Below are 21,838 nucleotides of genomic sequence, written 5' to 3' on the forward strand. Positions count from 1 at the left end.
CCTGCCAGGGCCCTGGGCTGGGACGCGGTGGAGTAGGGTGGGCCCGTGTCCCCCTGCCACCCCACCCCAGGTGGCTGACCCCCTACACGATGCAAGGAGGCTCTAGTCCAGGACAGGAGCCCCTTATCTCTCACCTGGAAAGACTGTTTGCTGGCTATCTGGGCCCCGCCCAGGCTTAAACCAGCCCTGTAAGGTCTGTTTGTTTGCTGGCTGCCTGAGCTCTACTCTGGCGAGAGCCAGCCCCGTGAAGACTGTTTGCTCGCTGTCTGTCTGGGCTCCACCCAGGCCAGAGCCAGCCCTTAAAGCCTGTTTGGTTGTTGGCTGCTTGGGCCCGGCTCGGGCCGGGGCTACCCCTGATAGACTGTGTTGACGGCGGACTACTTGAGCTACCCCAGCCCAGGCCAAAGCCTGGTAGTGACAGTTGGTCGCCCAGCCCTATTGTGGGCTCCCGGCTAACCCGCAAACCCTGGTCCTGACCAGACTGGGCCAACCTGAGTGGCCTCCCTCTGAGCGGGAGAGTGAGGGACACCTACACGCCCCTTACCCAGGGCATGATGACCCCTGGGTAATGTACCATGGGCACCTTAACCGGGGTGTGGCAACACCTGGGTAACATATCATGGGGTGCCTTACACGGGGTACCACGACACCTGGGTAATGTACCATGGGGCGCCGCACCTGGGGCACGGTTGTGACGGGTTCAGTCACAGAGACCCCCTTGGGACTGTCACCTGACGTGCTGAATTTACTTCTGAGTCTGTTTTCCCTGCCAGTTTGGGACTCCAAAACCCTGCCTTGTTGAGCCAGACATGCTAGCCTGCTGCAACACAGACCCAGGTCTGGTCCACGCCCCCAAAGCTGCAGACTTTAACCAAAAACTGCTCAGCAGGTCCCCTCTCTCCAGCACCCAGACACCCAGCTCCCAATGGGATCCAAACCCCAAATAAATCAGTTTTACTCTGTATAAAGCTTATACAGGGTAAACTCATAAATTGTACACCCTCTAACACTGGTAGAGAGATATGAACAGGTATTAATCACTTACTCTGGGTTCATTAATAAACAAAAGTGATTTTATTAAGTATAAAAAGTAGGATTTAAGTGGTTTCAAGTAATAACAGACAGAACAAAGTAAGTTACCAAGCAAAATAAAACAAAAACACACAAGTCTAAACCTAATACATTAAGAAACTGTTTACAGGTAAAATCTCACCCTCAGAGATGTTCCCATAAGCTTCTTTCACAGGCTAGACTTCTTCCTAGTCTGGGCCCAATCCTTTCCCCGGTACAGTCCTTGTTAGTTCCAGCTCAAGTGTTAACTCAGGGATTTTCATGACTGGCAGCCCCATTTGTTCTGTTCCACCCCCTTTTATAGCTTTGGCACAACGTGAGAATCTTGTCTCTCTGGATCCCCACCCATCCTTCTAAATGGAAAAGCACCAGGTTTAACATGGATTCCAGTATCAGGTGACATGATCACATGTCCTGAGAGACTCCAGCCTCCATTCTTCCAGGACTGGACCACACACACCCAGGAAGGTTTGCAAGTAAACAGAGCCATGTACAGGCAATTGTCCTAGTCAATGGGAGCCATCCAAATTCCAAGCCACCATTAATGGCCCACACTTTGCATAATTACAGTAGGACCCCAGAGTTATATTTCATATTCCTAGTTTCAGATACAAGAATGATACATTCATACAAATAGGATGAACACACTCAGATTATAAGCTTTGTAATGATACCTTACAAGAGACCTTTTGCCTAAAGCATATTCCAGTTATATTATATTCACACTCATTAGCAAATTTCCATAGAACATATGGAGTGCAACGTCACAATGGTAACCCCTGGTTAACGTACCATGGGGCGCCTTACCTGGGGCACAGTGCCCCTGGGTAACGTATCATGGGGTGCCTTACGTGGGGCACGGTGACCCATGGGTAATGTTGTGATGGGTTGGATCACATGTGTACCTTAGCTAAAGGTGCAAGGACTTTGTAACCTGCCACCAGTTCTAATTCTGCCATTTTCCCTGGCAACAAATCCTTCTCATGGACCAGGTCCCTCCTGACCACAGAAATCTCTGCACCAGTGTCTCTCAATCCCAGGAGTACTTTCCCATTAAGTTTAACAGCATGCATATGCTCACTGCTTGGTTGTGTAGAAGCAAACTTTACAAATCCTGTGTGGAAAGAGGCAGCAGCCTGGCTCTGAGAAGCAGCAGCTTCATGTGTTACCTGCTGCCTGTTCCCATTCAGCCAAGGAGATTTATTCCTCAGGTGGTCAGTGGATTTACAATTATAGCACCTCTTGGACTTCTCTGCTTGTACAGGAGATTTGGGACGAGTAACAGGGGAATGGGGAGGTGAACGCCCAGCCTCCTTTTTCCCCCGGGGTAAAATGGTGATTCTGCTTTCCACCAACCCTGTACCCCTCTGCCAGTGGTTTATGTTTAATTGCAGCTTGTGACTGCTCAAAAGAGTTGCAAACTCAGCCAATCCACCCACTGCATCCACCTTTTTGTCCCACAAATACTGTTTTACATCATCACTACACATATTCAGGAATTGTTCCCGAGTAACCAAATCACACATTTCTTCCAAGCGTATAATGCAGGGATCGGCAACCTTTGGCACGCGGCTCGCCAGGGTAAGCACCCTGGCGGGTCGGGCCCATTTGTTTACCTGCCGTGTTCGCAGGTTCGGCCAATCGCGGCTCCCACTGGCCGCGGTTCGCCATCCCAGGCCAATGGGGGCTGTGGGAAGTGGCGCGGGCCGAGGGACATGCTGGCTGCCGCTTCCCACTGCCCCCATTGGCCTGGGACGGCCAACCACGGCCAGTGGGAGCCGTGATCGGCCGAACCTGCGGACGCGGCAGGTAAACAAACCGGCCCGGCCCGCCAGGGTGCTTACCCTGGCGAGCCGCGTGCCAAAGTTTGCCGATCCCCATTATGCCTTTTCCCCCTCACCCACTTATCTAACAAATCTCTCATTTCATTTACATAAGCCACATTACTCAATCCAGATCCGCTTTTAAGACTCCTGAATTTAACCCTGTAGGTTTCAGGTGTAATCTGAAACGGTTTCAAAACCAGTTCCTTAAATTTACTATAGTTTGAAGCATCATCAATAGGCATCTGATTGAATATGTCCAGAGCTCTTCCAGTCAATTTTGCTACCAATGTGGTCATTTTTTGATCGTCAGGAATTGTATGGAGGGTGCACAGTCTCTCAAAGGTGATGAAATATTCGGCAGTGTCACTGGACTCATCATACTGCGGACATAGTCGTTCCCATTTGTGGATTTTTGGGGAAGTGGGGCCAGCTGCTGGAGGGTTTTGTCTCTTCCACTCCATAACAGCCAGTTCATGCTTCTGGGCCTCAATCTGGGCCTGTATTTCTCTGTCCCTTAACTCCGGGGCTCTTTTGTCCCTGGCTGCCTCTGCTTCCATAGCTCTTTTGTGAGCAGCTTCCTCCCTGGCTGCCTCTGCTTCTTTGAGCTTCAATTGAAACTCCCTTTGCCTTCTCTTCTGCTTCCAGTCTGGCCAGCTCTAGTTTAGTAGCTGCCTCACTGCTAGTCATTTTCGTGCTTTCTTGTGCTGGGCCACACCCCTCTGCAGTTCACTGAAACTGGGATGCACTCAGCTCAGGGGCTTCTTAGTTAACAGACACTTGCCCAGTGCCCAGTGTTCAGCCTTTCTGGGCAATTTGCAACCTGTGCAGTTCTAGTTTCTTCTGATCTTCACTCTTACTTATTTTGCTTATTTTTCTGTCCCTATTTCCCTTACCCGAAATAAGCAAACAGAAAATAACAAACCACTTTGTCTGTTCTCCAGCCAACACACTTAAAACTCACTTAAAATCACTACCAGTATTTCAAAGCAATCAGCTGTGCACAGACCCAGCTCAGTGTTCCACTATGACAGGTTAGGTCACAGAAACCCCCTTGGGACTGCCACCTGATGTGGTAGGACTACCTCTGAGCCCGTTTTCCCTGCCAGCTTGGGACTCCAGTACCTTGCCTTGTTTGGGCCAGTCATGCTTATCTGCTGCAAACACAGATCCAAGTCTGAACCACATCCCCCACAAGCTGCAGGCTTAACTGAAAACAGCTTAAGAAGTGCTCCTGTCTCATGCAAGGTAAACTCAAATTTTTGTCCTCTATAACACAGAGAGATATGCACAGCTGTTTGCCCCCCCCCCCCAGTATTAATACTTACTCTGGGTTAATTAATAAGTAAAAAGTGATTTTATTAAATATAAAAAGTAGGATTTAAGTGGTTCCAAGTAATAACAGACAGAACAAAGTAAAATACCAAACAAAATAAAATAAAACATGCAAGTCTAATGCCTAATACAGTAGGAAACCAAATGCAGGTAAATCTCACCCTCAGAGATGTTCCAATAAGCTTCTTTGACAGACTAGCCTCCTTCTAGTCTGGGCCCAATCCTTTCCCCTGGTACAGTCCTTATTCCAGCTCAGTTGGTAGCTAGGGGATTTCTCCTGACTGCAGCCCCCTTTGTTCTGTTCCACCCCCTTACATAGCTTTGGCACAAGGCATGAATCTTTTGTCTCTTTGGGTCCCCTCCTTCTAAATAGAAAAGCACCAGTTTAAAGATGGATTCCAGTTCAGGTGACATGATCATATGTCACTGTAAGACTTCATTACCCACTTGCCAGCACACATGTATACAGGAAGACTTACAACTAAACAGAGCCATCTACAGTCAATTGTCCTGGTTAATGGGAGCCATCAAGATTACAAACCACCATTAATGGCCCACACTTTGCACAATTACAATAGGACCTCAGAGTTATATTTCATATTTCTAGTCTCAGATACAAGAATGATACATTCATACAAATAGGATGAATACATGCAGAATAACATATCTGTGCAAAGGTTAAGTTACATGGCATATCTAGCATAAAACATATTCCAGTTATTTCTATAAAGCATTAAGGGGTGCAACGTCACAAACTTATCATGGGGCACCTTACCCAGGGCACGGTGACCCATGCATAACATACCATGGGACTCCTTGCGCAGGGCACACCGACCTGTGGGTAACATACCATGGGACTCCTTACCCGGGGCACAGTGCCCCATCATGTAGGTACCAGGCGGTGCCTTACCCAGGACACAGCGACCCCTGCGTAATGTAGCATGGGGAGCCTTACGCGGGGCACTGTGACCCTTGGGTAACGTACCACGGGGTGCCTTATGCAGAGCTCAGCAACCCCTGGATAACGTTCCATGGGGCGCCTTACATGGGGCACCACGACTCCTCAGTAATGTACCATGCGCACCTTACACGGGGCACGGTCATCCCTGGGTAACGTACCATGGGATGCCTTACCCAGGGCACACCGACGCTTGGGTAATGTACCATAGGGTGCCTTATGCAGAGCTCGGCAACCCCTGGGTAACGTTCCATGGGGCGCCTTACACAGGGCGCCGCGACCCCTGGGTAACATACCATGGGGCACATTACACAGGGCATGGCGACTCCTGGGTAATGTAGCATGGGACACCTTACCCGGTGTACGGCGACCGCTGGGTAATGTACCATGTGGCGCCTTACCTGGGGCACAGTGCCCTGTGGGTAAGGTACCATGCGCACCTTACGCAGGGCACGGTCACCCTTGGGTAAGGTACCATAGGGCGCCTTACCCAGGACACGGTGACCCCTGGGTAACTGTGACGTTCCTCTCTGGTGTTATATGGACCCGAGATCTGCTAGGTCACTCCAGTTGTTTAGTCTGGGAGCCAGCCTTACCCTGCTTTGCTGTGAGAACCACCACTCCTGGGCTGTTCACACACAGCCTCTGCCATGTAAGCTGCTCCTTGGATCATGCAACCGAATGACACTAGCCAATATCTCCGGTCCCAGACACAACCCTAGGAACTTCCGTCTTGCAGTGTCCAGTTATGCCCGCTGGACGCTGCAAGCTTATATGAGTTTGTCAATTTAACAAAGAAATTGATATGTACCAGGCTTGTTATCCCAAGGGGAGTCTCTGACACACCTTAAACCAAATGCACTGCTTCAGGTAGAAAAAACAAACAAATGTATTAACTACCAAGGTAGATTTTAAGTGATTATAAGTCAGAGTATAACAAGTCAGATTTGGTCAAATGAAACAAAAGCAAAACGCATTTTATGCTGATCTTAACACTTTCAATGCCCTTACACACTTAGATGCTTCTCACCACAGCCTGGCTGGTTGCCCTTCAAACAGGCTCTTCCCTTTGATCAGTGCTTCAGTCACTTGGTGGTGATGTCTGTAGACGGAGGTGGAAGAGAAAGGAAGCATGGCAAACATATCTCCCTTTTATCATGTTCTTTCCTCCCTCAACTTCAGGGTCAGGTGAGCATTACCTCATCGCAGTCCCAAAACTGACCAAAGGAAGGTGGGTGACTCACTCGAGAGTCCAATAGACCCTTTGTTTTTGCCTAGGCCAGTGTCCTTTGTTCCTGTGAGGCTGGGCTGGGTTTGTCCCATACATGCCCTGATGAGGTGTGAACTGACCCTCTCCTTCTGGAGAGTTTTTGCCTGGGCTTGCTTTAAGCTATGAGGACACATTTTCAGCCTCATAACTATATACATGAAATTACATCCTATAACATTACTATAACAATGATTACTATAACATTACCATAACAACAATGCTCAGTACATCATGAGCCTTCCAAAGACACCCGACATGACAAACTTTGCATTGGATACCACACAATCATATTATAAGGATGAACATGGGGATTCTGGGGGTTCCCCTGAGGTACAGAGCATCACACCTCCCCCCTTAGTCAGTGACTAACCCTCTTGCAGTAAACTATCTCAAAGGCAGTTTGTGTTATAGTTCTTTTGGCATCCAGCCATTAAGGCCAGGAGGCAGTGTGCCTCAGTTTCCACATTCACACACAGCAAACCAGGTTTTTTATGGTTTCTCTGCTGTAAGGAGCTTTAAACTTGTTTACAGGTATTAATTGAAAAGTAACATTATCATAAGGTTTAACATCAGTAACAACATTCTTATCCCAAAACTTACCATTAATACCAAAATTTTTATCTCAGATGTGTGTTTACAAGTATCTTTATGATACCACACCCTCTGTTCAGATAGTCTAGTTTGAGGTTAGTTTGTTCATTACCCATTGTGTCCTTTGACTCTTTTCCATGTAATCAGTCACTAGCTTTTCCTTCCCTCCAGCGTTCCCCTCTGTGTGGGCTCTTAATTTAATCATGTTTCTGGAATTTTGGTGCCTCAGGGTCTGGCAAGAAAGGTGTTCAGGGGGATCCTACCCACATTGGCTGGCCCTTTGGGAAGCAGTCTCCCAACCCCAGGACTGTACATATGCAGAAAATCCAGCTCTCCTTTTGGGGTTACCCTGTGTTTCCCCCTCCCAGCACTGAGTCCTTCCCTGCCCCCTAGAGGGCTGCGATCTGTGCTCTCTTGGCCTGATGTGTTTACCCTTTGATCAGATGCACCTTTCCCCAAAAGCTTTCTGTCATGGGGCTGGACTCACCCCTGCAGCACCTCCTGCTGGTCATCCAGGGAATTAGCGTTTCCAGCTCCGGAGCGCCCTTTGCAAGCCTGTGTCCTACTTGCCACTGGGCCCAGGTCCCTGCTGGACCCCGGAGCCCCTTTCAGGCCAGGGTGCTGCCCCCTGGCAGTACCCCCCCACACACAGATCTGGGTCTCCCCTCCCCGGGGAACCCCCAAACTTGCCTCAGTCTATGGCCACTGCCAGTCATCACCTACCCCCATTCTCTGGGGCAGACTGCAGTGTAAGTGCCACTCATCACCGGCAAGTGGGGTTTGGACCTGCTGCCTCTGCCTACCCTTGGGCTGCCCTCTGCAACCCCAGTACCCTTTCCGGCCTTTAACAAGGCCTGCAGCATGGGGGATTTCCAGGCTGGAGCTCCCCCAGATCCTCTAGCCTTCCCCCAGCCGTGTTCCACTTTAGGTACCCTGCTCAGCTCCCCAGCAGCCAGGCCCTTCTCCCTCAGCACCCTGCTCAGCTCCCCAGCAGCCAGGCCCTTCTCCCTCAGCAAGCTAGAGAGAGACTGACTACTCCTGGCCCACTGCCGTCTTATGAGGGCCAGCTGGGCCCTGATTGGGGCATGGCCACAGATGCGGCTGTTTCCGCAATCAGCCTTTCCCCAGCCACAGCCCTCCCCAGGGCTGCTTTTAACCCCTCCGGACAGGAGCGGGGTGACTACCCTGCTACACTTTCCGATAACTGCTTTCTGTGTCTCACCAGCATGGGGGAAAACACCCCCTTCTCTGTCAGTTGGGTCATTTGCATTCTGGCAAACTAGCACGTGGCAATTTCCTGGTCCCAACTCCTCTGTTATCACAGGCATTGGAGGTGCATCTTGATTTAAAGAGACACAGTTACTTTCCAAAAACTTATCAGAAATAGCATTCTGAAAAATTGGGACCTGGATTGTGGTACCCTCCTCCACCCCTTTCTCTGTCCCTGAGAAGTCAGCTGTGGGACTGCTCCCCTCCAGGAGGTCGGTTACACAGTTCCTTCTCAAAACCTGGGTCACAGGCTGAGTGCCTGAGTGCACAGATGCTGACCCAGCCACCCTCCTAGTGTCCTGGGCATCCTGCCCCAAGTGACTAGTGAGGAGACATTCTTGTACCCCCACTATTCCTTCCCCAGTCTCCTCCCCTGGGCCCCCTCCTAAGACACATTTCTCTGTGCCTCCTAGGAAGGGTTCTGTCTCTTGTTCAGCTGCAAAACTCTGCCAGCTAACGAATGGGACAGTTTCCTTAATCCCTGACAACACCTCTCCTGCCCCTGCGCCAGAGGGCATGTTGCCTTCTCCTGGAAAGGAGCTAGTCTCAGCCCCTCCCATACTTGGAAGCACCCGGCTTCCCTGTGTTACAGAGTCGCAGGAATCCTCACCCACCTCAGTGGTTTCTGAGATTCCCTGCCCCTTCTCTGGGCTCTCCTCTGGGACACATTTCTCCCTGCTCTTTAGAGCCGGGTTTGTCTCTGGTTCAGCTGCGACCTGCTGGCAGCTAACAACCTGGACAGTTCTCTCCCTAGCAGGCATTACACCCCCATCCCTTCCTGATGTAGTGTTGCCTCCAGCTGCAGTGCAGGAGATGGTCTCAACCATCCTCCCACCGGGAAGCATGTGGCTCCCCCCACTGCCAAAGAATCAAGGGAGACTCTCCCATTCTCTCAGCAGTTCCTGAGACCTTTCCCTTTCCCTCGGGGGTCCCAGCATAAAACTCCCTCCTGCTGCAGGCAAATACTTTAACCTGAGCTACACGGAAAAAATGATTACCAAGGAGCAGGTCGACTAGGAGGTGTTCTATTACCCCCACAGTCAAAACACTTTCCAACCCTTCCCAAACCACATGGATTTTAGCTAGTGGTACAAGGAATTTGCTTTTGCCCACCCCCACAATCTCTGCCATTTGGCCAGGTAGCATACTGGACTTTAGGACTACACTCTGCTTAACCAGAGAGATCTGGGCCCCTGTATCCCTCTGCCCCAAGTACTCCCTTCCATTAATTTGGACAGCCTTAATATGCTCTATATCTGGTTCTGCAGAGGCTAACATCACAAAACCAATATGTCTTCTGCTTTTACAGGAGATTTGGGATGAGGGTTAGAGGAATGTTTTTGGGTAAGAGAATATTTAGGCTCCCAACCCCCTTCTCTCTTTCCAGGGGCAAAATGGGATCCTCCCTTCCCACCAAACCCCCTTTTCTGTGGCCTGCTCTCAATAGACACCTGATTCTGTTCGAAGGCATCAGCTAAAAAAGCCATCTCATCCACAGATTACATCTTTGTCCCATAGACACTGCTTTACATCAGCCTTACATATGTTTAGGAAATGCTTTTGAGCAACAAGATCCAATGTTCCCTCAAAACTTGCCACCTCTTTACCTCTCACCCATTTTCCCAACAAATCTTTCATTTTGTTTACATATTGCCCATTACTCATACCAATATCCCTCTTAAGATTCTTAAATTTAACTCTATATGTTTCAGGGGTAATCTGAAAACTTGGTAAAACAGTATCTTTAAATTTACAATAGTCTAAAGCATCTTCAATAGGCATTCCATTGAATATGTTTGAGCTTTACCATTAATTTCGTAATCAGGATAGGAACTCTCTTACCATCAGTGATTTCATGTATCACACACAGTCTTTCGAAGGTAGTCAGATATTCAGCAATATCCTCCTCACTGTGTGCAGGACATAAGTATTCCCATTTCTGGGTCTTTGGAATGATGGGAGTCATTGGGGTCGTGGGGGTTTGGTTCTGCTTCTCTAGCAGGTCCAGCTGGTGTTTTCACTCCCTTTCTCTTTCTTCCCGCTCTCTCTCTTTTTCTTCCATGGCCCTTTTGTGTGCAGGCTCCTCCCTGGCTGCCTCTGCCTCCATAGCCCTTCTGTGTGCAGCCTCCTCCCTGGCTGCCTCTGCCTCCATAGTTTCCCTGGCCGCAGCTGCTTCTTTGAGCCTCATTTCTGCCTGCCCCATTTGAAACTCACGGTCCTTTGCCTTCTCTGCAACTTCCAGTATGGCCAGCTCTATTTTTGTAGCTGCCTCACTGGTAGTCGTTTTTCTGCTTTTTTGTGCTTATTTCCCTCACCCGAAATAAACAATCAGAAAATAACAAAACTGTGACCTCCTCCTGACTGTTCTTAGCCACTGCACTTAAAACTCACTTAAAATCACAACTGTCAGTGCTTAAAGTGTGAACTTCACTTGGAGTAAGAAGCCGTACATACATCCTGCTCACTGCACCACTGTGATGTTCCCCTCTGGTGTTATCCGGACCCGTGATCTGCTAGGTCACTCCAATCGTTGGCTCTGGGAGCCAGCCTTACATTGCTTTGCTGTGAGAACCACCACTCCTGGGCTGTTCACACACAGCCTCTGGCGTGTAAGCTGCTCCTTGGATCGTGTAACTGAATGACACTAGCCAATATCTCCGGTCCCAGACACAACCCTAGGAACCTCTGTCTTGCAGTGTCCAGTTATGCCCGTTGGACGCTGCAAGCTTATATGAGTTCGTCAATTTAACAAAGACATTGATATGTACCGGGCTTGTTATCCCAAGGGGAGTCTCTGACATGCTTTAAAGCAAATGCACTGCTTCAGGTAGAATAAACAAACAAATTTATTAACTACCAAGGTAGATTTTAAGTGATTATAAATCAGAGCATAACAAGTCAGATCTGGTCAAATGAAACAAAAGCAAAACACATTCTATGCTGATCTTAACACTTTCAGTGCCCTTACACACTTAGATACTTCTCACCACAACCTGGCTGGTTGCCCTTCAACCAGGCTCTCCCCTTTGATCAGCGCTTCAGTCGCTTGGTGGTGATGTCTGTAGATGGAGGTGGAAGAGAGAGAGAGAGCATGGCAAACATCTCTCCCTTTTATCATGTTCTTTCCTCCCTCTTGGCTTTGCCCCCCGCAACTTCAGAGTCAGGTGAGCATTACCTCATCGCAGTCCCAAAACTGACCAAAGGTAGGGGGGTGACTCACTCAAGAGTCCAATAGACCCTTTGTTTTTGCCTAGGCCAGTGTCCTTTGTTCCTGTGAGGCTGGGCTGGGTTTGTCCCATACATGCCCTATGAGGGGTGAACTGACCCTCTGCTTCTGGACAGTTTTTGCTTTAAGCTATGAGGACACATTTTCAGCCTCATAACTATATACATGAAATTACAACCTATAACATTACTATAACAACGATTACTATAATATTACCATAACAACAATGCTCAGTACATCATGAGCCTTCCGAAGACACCCGACATGACAAACTTTGCATTAGATACCACACAATCATATTATAAGGATGAACATGGGGGAGCTGGGTGTTCCCTCGAGGTACAGAACATCAAACTAACGTACCATAGGCCTCCTTACCCGAGGCACGGCAACCCCTAGGTAACATACCATGGGGAGCCTTACCTTGTGCACAGCGGCCTCTGGGTAACATACCATGGGGCGCCTTATCAGGGGCTCAGTGATCCCTGGGTAATGTACCATGGGGTTCCTTCTGCAGGGCACGGAGACCTCTGGGTAACGCACCATGGGGCGCCTTACTCAGGGCAGTGCGACCCCTGGGTAATGTACCATGGGGCCCCTTACATAGGATGCAGTCATCCCTCGGTGACATGCCATGGGGCGCCTTAGCAGGGGATTGGTAACCCCTGCATAACATACCATGGAGCGCCTTACGCACGGCCCTTCGACTCCTGGGTAACATACCATGGTGCGCCTTACCTAGGGCACGGCGACCTCTGCATAATGTACCATTCGGCGCCTTACTTGGAGCACAGTGACCCATGGGTAAGATAAAATGGGGCTCCTTACCTGGGGTATGGTGACCCCTGGGTAACATACATGGGGCACCTTACCCAGGGCACGGTGAGCCGTGGGTAACATACCACGGGGCACCTTACCAAGGGCTTGATGACTCATGCGTAATGAACCATGGGGCTCCTTACAAAGTGCACGTCAACCCCTGGGTAACGTACCATGGGGCGCCTTACCCGTGGCAAGCTGACCCCTGGGTAACGTATCATGGGGTGCCTTACCCAGGTCACAGCGACTCCTGGGTGATGTATTATAGGGGACCTTTCCCAGTATACGGTGACCCCTGGGTAACGTACAGTAGGGCTCCTTTCACGGGGTATGGCAACCCCTGCGTAACATACCATGGGGCGCCTTACCTGGGGCACGGTGACCCATGGTAACATATCATGGGGCTCCTTACCCAGGGCGCGGGGACCCCTGGCTAACATAGCATGGGGCGCCTTACAAACGGCACGGTGACCACTGGGTAATGTACCATGGGGAGATTTATGCAGTACAGTGCGACTGCTGGGTAATGTACCATGGGGCACCATACCCAGGACACAATGACCCCTGGGTAAATTACCATAGGGCTCCTTACCCAGGGCATGGTGTCCCCTGGGTAATGTACCATGGGGCGCCTTACCCAGGGTGCCCCTGGGTACCATACCATGGAGCCCCTTATGAGGGGTACGGTGACCCCTGGGTAACGTACATGGGCAACTTTCCCAGGGCATGGTGACTCCAGGTAACTTTCCATGGGGCTCCTTACATGTGGCACGGAGACCCCTGGCTAACATAGCATGGGGCGCCATACAAAGAGCACGCGACCGCTGGGTAATGTACCATGGGGCACTGTACCCAGGACATGGTGACCCCTGGGTACCTTACCATGGGACACCTTACCCAGGGCATTGCAAACCCTGGGTAACGTACTATGGGACACCTTATGCAGGGCACGGTGACCCCTTGATAACATACCATAGGATGCCTTACCAAGGGCATGGTGACCCCTGGGTAACGTACATGGGGCTCCTTTCCCAGGGCATGGTGACCCCGTGGTAACATACCATGGGGCACCTTACGCAGGGCACGGTGATCCCTGGGTAACATACGGTGAAGCACCTTACCCAGGGCACGGTGACCCTAGGGTAACATATCATGGGGCACCTTACCCAGGGCATGGTGCCCCTGGGTTATGTACCATGGAGCCCCTTACAAGGGGCACGGTGAGCCATGGGTAATGTACGATGGGGCACCTTACCCGGGGCACGCCGACCCCTGGGTAACATACCATGGGGCTCCTTACCAAGGGCACGGTGACCCCTGGATAACGTACCATATGGCGCCTTACACTGGGCATGGAGACCCCTGGATAACGTACCATATGGCGCTTTACACTGGCCATGGAGACCCCTGGATAACATACCATGGGGTGCCTTACCCAGAGTACAGGGACCCTTGGGTAACATACCATTGAGTGCCTTAACCAGGGCACGCGGTCCCCTGGGTAATGTGCCATGGGGTGCTTTACCCAGGGCAGGGTGACCCCTGGGTAACGTTCCATGGGGTACCATACCCACAGCATGGTGACCTCTGGGTAACATCTCATGGTGCGCCTTACCTGAGGTACGGCGCTCCCTGCGTAATGTACCATGGGGTGTGTCAGGGTTCCCCCACACACACTTTGAACTCTGGGGTACAGATGTGGGGACCCGCATGAAATACCCCCTAAGCTTATATTTTACCAGCTTAGGTTAAAAACTTCCCCAAGGCACAAATTTCTTTCCTTGTCCTTGGACGGTATTGCTGCCACCACCAAGTGATTTACACAAAAATTCAGGGGAGGGTCACTTGGAATCCCTATCCCCCCAAAATATCCCCCCAAACCCCTTCATCCCCTTTCCTGGGGAGGCTTGAGAATAATATAACAACCAATTGTTTAGCAATGTGAGCACAGACCAAATCCTTTGTCTTTAGGAGCACGTGATTTATGAGTAGAGGCTGAGGGAACTGGGATTATTTAATCTGCAGAAGAGATGAATGAGGTAATTTTGATAGCTGCTTTCAACTACCTGAAAGGGGGTTCCAAAGAGGATGGATCTAGACTGTTCTCAGTGGTCCCAGATGACAGAACAAGGAGTAATGGTCTCAAGTTGCAGTGTGGGAGGTTTAGGTTAGATATTAGGAAAAGCTTTTTCACTAGGAGGGTGGTGAAGCACTGGAATGGGTTACCTAGGAAGGTGGTGGAATCTCCTCCCTTAGATGTTTTTAAGGTCAGGCCTGACAAAGCCCAGGCTGGGATGATTTAGTTGGTGTTGGTCCTGTTTGAACTGGGGGTTGGACTAGATGACCTCCTGAGGTCCCTTCCAACCCTGATATTCTATTATTCTATTTCAGGTATATTTTCAGGAGATGTTGTGCCTGCCTGGTCTCTCTCTGGGTCCGGAGAGGGAACAAAACAAAGAGCCACAAACAAAACCTCCTCTCCGCCCCCCCCCCGCCCCCCCGATTTGAAAGTATATTCTTTCCTCATTGGTCCTTTTGGTCAGGTGCCAACTAGGTTATTTGAGCTTCTTAACACCTTATAGGTAAAGTGATTTAGTACAGCTGCCCAGGAGGGATTTTATGATACCCATATCTCTATGTTTATGACACGCCCCCCAAATCACAGACGGTGCTGGACAGCCTGTTCCACATTGGCTGTGATTTCTTCCTGGACCTCTAGGAGAAAACAGAGTTAATAAGACACATGCACCTCTAGACGTACTACTGCTTATATAAAAACTAACAATATTTTCCACATTTTAAGGACAATTTTAACCAGCTGATTCTGGGAAACTTTCATGGGAGAGTGCATCAGCGACTTTGTTAGAAGCCCCTGAAATGTGTTGTATTTCAAAATCAAAATCTTGGAGAGCTAAACTCCACTGAAAACGTTTTTTGTTATTTTTCTTGACGGTATGAAGCCACTTCAGTGCAGCATGGTCAGTTTGCAGATGGATACGCCGTCCCCAAACGTTTGGGCGTAGCTTCTACCGAGCATACAGAATGGTGTAACATTCCTTTTCTGTGATTGACCTGTGGCTTTTCCTCTCAGACAGTTTTTTGCTAAGAAAGACGACAGGATGGAATTCTTGATCTGGTCCTTCCTGCATTAAAACTGCTCCCACACTATGCTCGGATGCATCTGTGGTTATTAGGAAAGGTTTGTCAAAGTTTGGGGCCCTTATCACAGAGTCAGACATGAGTGTCGCTTTAAGTTGGTTAAAGGCCTTCTGACACTCTTCAGTCCACTGAACTGCATTTGGCTGTTTCTTTTTGGTCAGGTCTGTCAGTGGGGCAGCGATTTGGCTGTAGTGCGGTACAAATCGCCTGTAATATCCAGCCAAGCCTAAGAAGGATTGGACCTGTTTCTTTGACTTTGGGACAGGCCACTTTTGGATAGCATTTACTTTGGCCTGTAGGGGGTTGATAGTTCCTTGACCCACCTGGTGTCCAAGGTACATCACTGTGTTTAGGCCTATTTGACACTTTTTAGCCTTAACAGTTAGTCCTGCCTCCCTTATGCACTCGAAGACTTTTCGTAGATGCTCCAGGTGTTCTGCCCATAAATCAGAAAAGATGGCCACATCATCAAGGTAGGCGACTGCAGATTCTCCCAATCCCGCTAGGAGACTATCTACAAGTTTCTGGAAGCTGGCGGGTGCATTTTGCAGCCCGAAAGGGAGCACATTAAATTCATACAGCCCTACATGGGTGATGAAGGTCAACCTTTCCTTGGCGGATTCATCTAGTGATACTTGCCAATATCCCTTGGTTAAGTCTAAGGTAGAGATGAACTGGGCACATCCCAGTTTCTCCAATAGCTCATCTGTGCATGGCATTGGATAGTTGTTTGGGCGAGTTACAGCATTTAGTTTACGGTAGTCCATGCAAAAGCATATTTCCCCATCTGGTTTGGGAACTAGAACCACTGGAGATGCCCATGCACTTTAAGAGGGGCGGATTTCACCCATCTGTAGCACGTCCTGGATCTCCCATTCTATAGCAGTTTTGGTTTGAAGAGCCACCCGGTAAGGTTGGGCTTTAATTGGGCGAGCATTACCTGTGTCGATGGAGTGGTATATCTGTTCGGTCCCTCCTGGGGTGGCTGAGAACATCGGCGCGAAGCTAGTGCACAGCTCCTTGATCTGCTGTCGCTGCATATGTCCGAGGGTCATGGAGAGGTTCACCTCTTCCACAGAACCATCATTTTTTTCTTCATAGTAGACACTTTCGGGCCACTTAGCGTCATCTCCTCCCTGGGTTGTAAACTGAAAAACCTTGAATTCTTTGGAATAAAAGCGCTTTAGAGAATTAACATGGTACACTTTGGGCTTTAGGTTTGAGGTGGGGGACATTATGAGATAGTTAACAGCTCCCAGGCACTCTTGGGTAAATGGCCCTTCCCACGACGCTTCCATCTTATGGGCCTGGAGCGCCTTTAAGACCATGACCTGGTCCTCTACTTTGAAGGAACGCTCTCTGGCATGTTTATCATACCAGGCCTTTTGTTCTTTCTGAGCATCTTTTAGGTTTTCTCTAGCAAGGGCTAAAGAGTCTCGGAGGGTGTTTTGTAGGTTGTTTACGAAGTCCAGAATGTTAGTTCCTGGAGAAGGTGTAAACTCCTCCCATTGCTGCTTCACCAACTGTAATGGCCCCTTAACCTCGTGGCCATTCACAAGTTCAAATGGTGAAAAGCCCAAACTGGGATGTGGTACAGCCCTGTAGGCAAAGAGCAACTGCTGCAAAAGTAGGTCCCAATTATTGGAGTGCTCATTTATGAATTTATGTATCATGGCCCCCAAAGTTCCATTAAACTTTTCCACTAAGTCATTTGTTCGATGGTGGTAAGGGGTGGCAACCAAGTGGTTTACCCCATGAGCTTCCCAAAGGCTTTCCATGGTCCCTGCCAGGAAATTAGTTCCCGAATCCATAAGGATGTCGGAGAGCTAACTTATCCTGGCAAAAATGTCTACCAATGCCTGGCACATGCTTTTAGTCTTGGTGTTGCTTAGAGCTACGGCTTCTGGCCATTGAGTGGCAAAATCCATGTAAGTCAGTATGTACTGCTTTCCTCTGGGTGTCTTTTTAGGAAAAGGACCCAGAATATCAACAACTACTCGCTGATATGGAACCTCAATTATGGGGAGTGGCTGGAGAGGGGCCTTGACCTCGTTTTGGGGTTTTCCCACTCTTTGGCACACCTCACAAGACTGGACATAGGTAGAAACATCCTTACCAATTCCCTTCCAGTGGAATGACCTCCCCAAATGGTCTTTGGTCCTGTTCACCCCAGCATGGCCACTAGGGTGATCATGGGCTAAGCTCAAGAGTTTTACCTGGTACCTAGTTGGAACTTCCAACTGTCTTTGAGGATGCCAGTCCTCCTTGTGCCCACCAGAAAGAGTTTCCTTGTATAAAAGTCCTCTTTCTACAAGAAACCTGGACCTATTAGAAGAGCTGAGAGGTGGTGGGTCGCTCCGTGTTGCCATCCAATCTCCCTTGAGCCTCTCATCTGCTTCCTGCTCTTCCTGGAACTGTTCCCTTGATGCTGGAGACATCAGTTCCTCACTGGATTGTGGACTTGGGCTTGGTCCCTCTAGAAGCAATGTAGGTGATGGGGTTGTTTCCATTGACTGTGAACCGCTCTCTGCTGGTGCACTAGGTTGTATTTCAAGCTCCAGCTGAGCCTCTTGTGCAGGTTTAGTTGCTGTTGTCAGTGCAGGCTTGGTGGTGCCCTCTGGCATTGGAGTTGCAGACAGGGTTGCAAGTGCTGGTTTCAGTGCTGGCAAAATGGTTCTGGTGCTGGTTGCTCTGCCAGTTTCGGTTCTGGGACTGGTTCTGGTTGGGACTCTGGGACTGGATCCACTACTGTTGTTGCAGTTGTTGGCAGGGGGTCGGGTTCCACCACCTCAGTCTGGGTTTCTGGTAACACAGACGGGGCCCTTGTAGAAGGCTTAGGAACAGGGATAGGTGTGAAAGCTTGCATAGCCTGGCTGCAGGTGACCATTCCCACCCTCTTGGCTAGCTTCACATGGTTGGCCAAGTCTTCCCCCAGCAGCATGGGAATGGGATAATCGTCATAGGCTGCAAAAGTCCACATTCCTGACTTTTACAGGACTTTTACAAAAGCCCTTGTACTGGACAGGCAACTTGGCTGTAGGCAAGTTCAAAGAGTTTGACTTGAAGGGTTGAATCGTCACTTGGGCCTCTGGGTTGATGAATTTGGGATCCACTAAGGATTGGTGGATAGCTGACCCCTGGGCTCCAGTGTCCCTCCATGTGATAACCTTCTTCCCGCCCACACTCACAGTTTCCCTTCGCTCTGAGGGTATCTGGGAGGCATCTGGGCCAGAGGACCTTTGGTGTGATTCCGGTGCAATGAACTGCAATCTGTTGGGGTTCTTGGGGCAGTTGGCCTTCACATGCCCCAGCTCATTACATTTAAAACATCGCCCAGCTGACTGGTCACTGGGGCGAGGTGGGTTGCTGGAGAATGGTGTGGTGGGATGATAAGGTGTCTAGGGTTTTCCTTGGGGTGTAGGTGGGGCTTTGGGCTGCCCCCGGTGGTAGGGTATTGTCTCAGGTTGCCCCTTCTGATATCCACTCTAACTGCTACTAGCTTTCTTCTTTTCCGCCACCTCCACCCATTTGGTTCCGATCTTCCCTGCCTTGATTACAGTTTTGGCCTTCCCATCTAGGATGTACCTTTCTGTTTCCTCAGGAACACCCTCTAAGAACTGCTCCATTTGCATTAGGAGAGACAGATCTTCCAGAGATTTAACACTTGCTCCTGATATCCAGGCATCCCAATTTTTTACAATGTGGTAGGCGTGTCAGGAAAATGCCACATCTGGTTTCCACCTTAGGGCTCTGAACCGCCGACAGGCATGCTCAGGTGTTAGCCCCATTCTAATTCTTGCCTTTTTAAAAAAAAAGTTCATAGTTGTTCATGTGTTCTTTAGGCATTTCAGCTGCCACCTCTGCTAAGGGTCCACTGAGCTGCGGCCTCAGCTCCACCATATACAGGTCTATAGGGGTGTTGTACCCAAGGCAGGCCCTTTTGAAATTTTCTAAGAAGGCCTCTGTATCATCGCCTACCTTGTATGTGGGGAATTTCTAGGAATGGGGAGCGGTACCTGGAGAAAGACAGTTAGGGTTATTTGGTAGACCCAGCTTAGCCCTTTCCAGCTCTAACTGCTTCAGCTTCAACTCCGTCTCCAAGCGCTTCGCCTCTTTTCTCTCTTCCACCTCCAAGTGCTTCACCTGCATTTCCATCTCCAAGCGCTTTGCCTCTTTTCTCTCCTCTGCCTCCAACTTCAAGCACTTTAATTCCATTTGTCTTTCATGTTCCTTCTGTTTCTCTTCTGCCTCCAATCTGACTAATTCCAGTTTTTTCTGAACCTCACTTTCAGTCATTTTTGCTAATCTTCCTGCCCTGACTGTAGCCTAGTCCGAGAGCTAGGGGGGAAAAAAGGGAATTCCCTTGCTGTAGCTTAAGTACTCTACCTTCAGGCAAAGAAAAAAACTGCAGCTGCTCTTAGCTTAAAAATTTTTTTAAAAAAAAAAGAAAGTCCTTTAAAAAAAAAACTCCCTGTTTTTCAAGCAGCCAAAAGGAAAAATGTGTCCTTTTAAAATCCTGAGGTCTGTGCTTCTGGTTTAAAATGATCCCACACCATGTCACGGTTCCCCCACACACATTCTGAACTCTGGGGTACAGATGTGGGGACTGGCATGAAAGACCCCTTAGCTTATATTTTACCAGCTTAGGTTAAAAACTTCCCCAAGGCACAAATTTCTTTCCTTGTCCTTGGACGGTATTGCTGCCATCACCAAGTGATTTACACAAAAATTCAGGGGCGGGTCACTTGGAATCCCTATCCCCCCCAAAATATCCCCCCAAGCCCCTTCACCCCCTTTCCTGGGGTATTTACAGGGTAAATAAAAAGATTTAAAACACAGAGGATTTACCTCTGGCTCAGCTTCACAGTTACAAAACAGGAATGAAACTACCTCTTTAGCATAGGGAAATTCACAAGCCAAAACAAAAGATAACCTAACGCATTTCCTTGCCTTACTTACAATTTTTGTAATTTTAGATGGATCATTTCAGGTATGTTTTCAGGAGATGCTGTGCCTGTCTGGTCTCTCTCTCCATCCGGAGAGGGAACAAAACAAAGAGAGCCACAAACAAAACCTCCCTCCCGTCCCCCAGATTTGAAAGTATCTTCTTTCCTCATTGGTCCTTCTGGTCAGGTGCCAACTAGGTTATTTGAGCTTCTTAACCCCTTACAGGTAAAGCGATTTAGGACAGCTGCCCAGGAGGGATTTTATGCTACCCTTATCTCTATATTTATGACAGGGTGCCTCACCCGGGACACGGTGACCTCTGGGTAACTTACCATGGGGTGCCTTACCAGGGGTATGGTGACCCCTGGGTAACATACAATGGGGCACCCTACCCAGGGCACGATGACCCCTTGGTAAAGTACCATAGGCCTCCTTACCCAGGGCACAGTGTCTCCTGGGTAACATACCATGGGGTGCCTTACCCAGGTGTCAGGGTTCCCTCCCCACTCTGAACTCCGGGGTACAGATGTGGGGACCCGCATGAAAGACCCCCTAAGCTTATTTCTACCAGCTTAGGTTAAAAACTTCCCCAAGGCACAAATTCTTCCTTGTCCTTGGACGGTATCGCTGCCACCACCAAGTGAGTTAGACAAAGTTTCAGGAAAAGGACCACTTGGAGTTCCTGTTTCCCCAAAATATCCCCCCAAGCCCATTCACCCCCTTTCCTGGGGAGGCTTGAGAATAATATACCAGCCAAATAGGTAAACAAGATGAGCACAGACCAGACCCTTGGGGTTTTAGGACACTAAAAACCAATCAGGTTCTTAAAAGCAGAACTTTATTATAAAAAAAAAAGTAAAAGAAGCACCTCTGTAAAATCAGGATGGAAGGTAATTTTACAGGGTAATAAGATTTAAAACACAGAGGATTCCCCTCTAGGCAAAACTTCAAAGTTACAAAAAACAGGAATAAACCTCCCTCTTAGCCTAGGGAAAATTCACAAGCTAAAACAAAAGATAATCTAATGCATTTCCTTGCTATTACTTACAATTTTTAATCTTAGATGCTTATTTCAGGTAGGGTTTTAGGAGATGTGTTTTTCCTGCCCTGGTCTCTCTCTCTCCCGGAGAGAACAACAAAGAGAGCACAAACAAAACCTCCCCCATCCCCAGATTTGAAAGTATCTTCTTCCCTTATTGGTCCTTTGGGTCAGGTGCCAACCAGGTTATTTGAGCTTCTTAACCCCTTACAGGTAAAGGAGGGATTTTATGCTACCCTTAGCTGTATGTTTATGACACCAGGGCATGGTGCCCCCGGGGTAATGTACCATGGAGCCCCTTACGAGGGGCATGGTGAGCCGGGAGTAACGT

General features: G+C 49.1%; 1 protein-coding gene across 1 annotated transcript in view; it reads left to right on the forward strand.

The window, feature by feature from the left end:
- The window catches only part of CROCC2 (ciliary rootlet coiled-coil, rootletin family member 2), a 146,194-nt gene that overhangs the window by 52,413 nt on the left and 71,943 nt on the right, over positions 1–21,838 (forward strand). The gene's annotated exons all lie outside the window — the stretch shown is intronic.

The sequence above is a fragment of the Emys orbicularis genome, chromosome 9, assembly GCF_028017835.1.
Source record: "Emys orbicularis isolate rEmyOrb1 chromosome 9, rEmyOrb1.hap1, whole genome shotgun sequence".
In the NCBI taxonomy this organism is placed as follows: Eukaryota; Metazoa; Chordata; order Testudines; family Emydidae; genus Emys; species Emys orbicularis.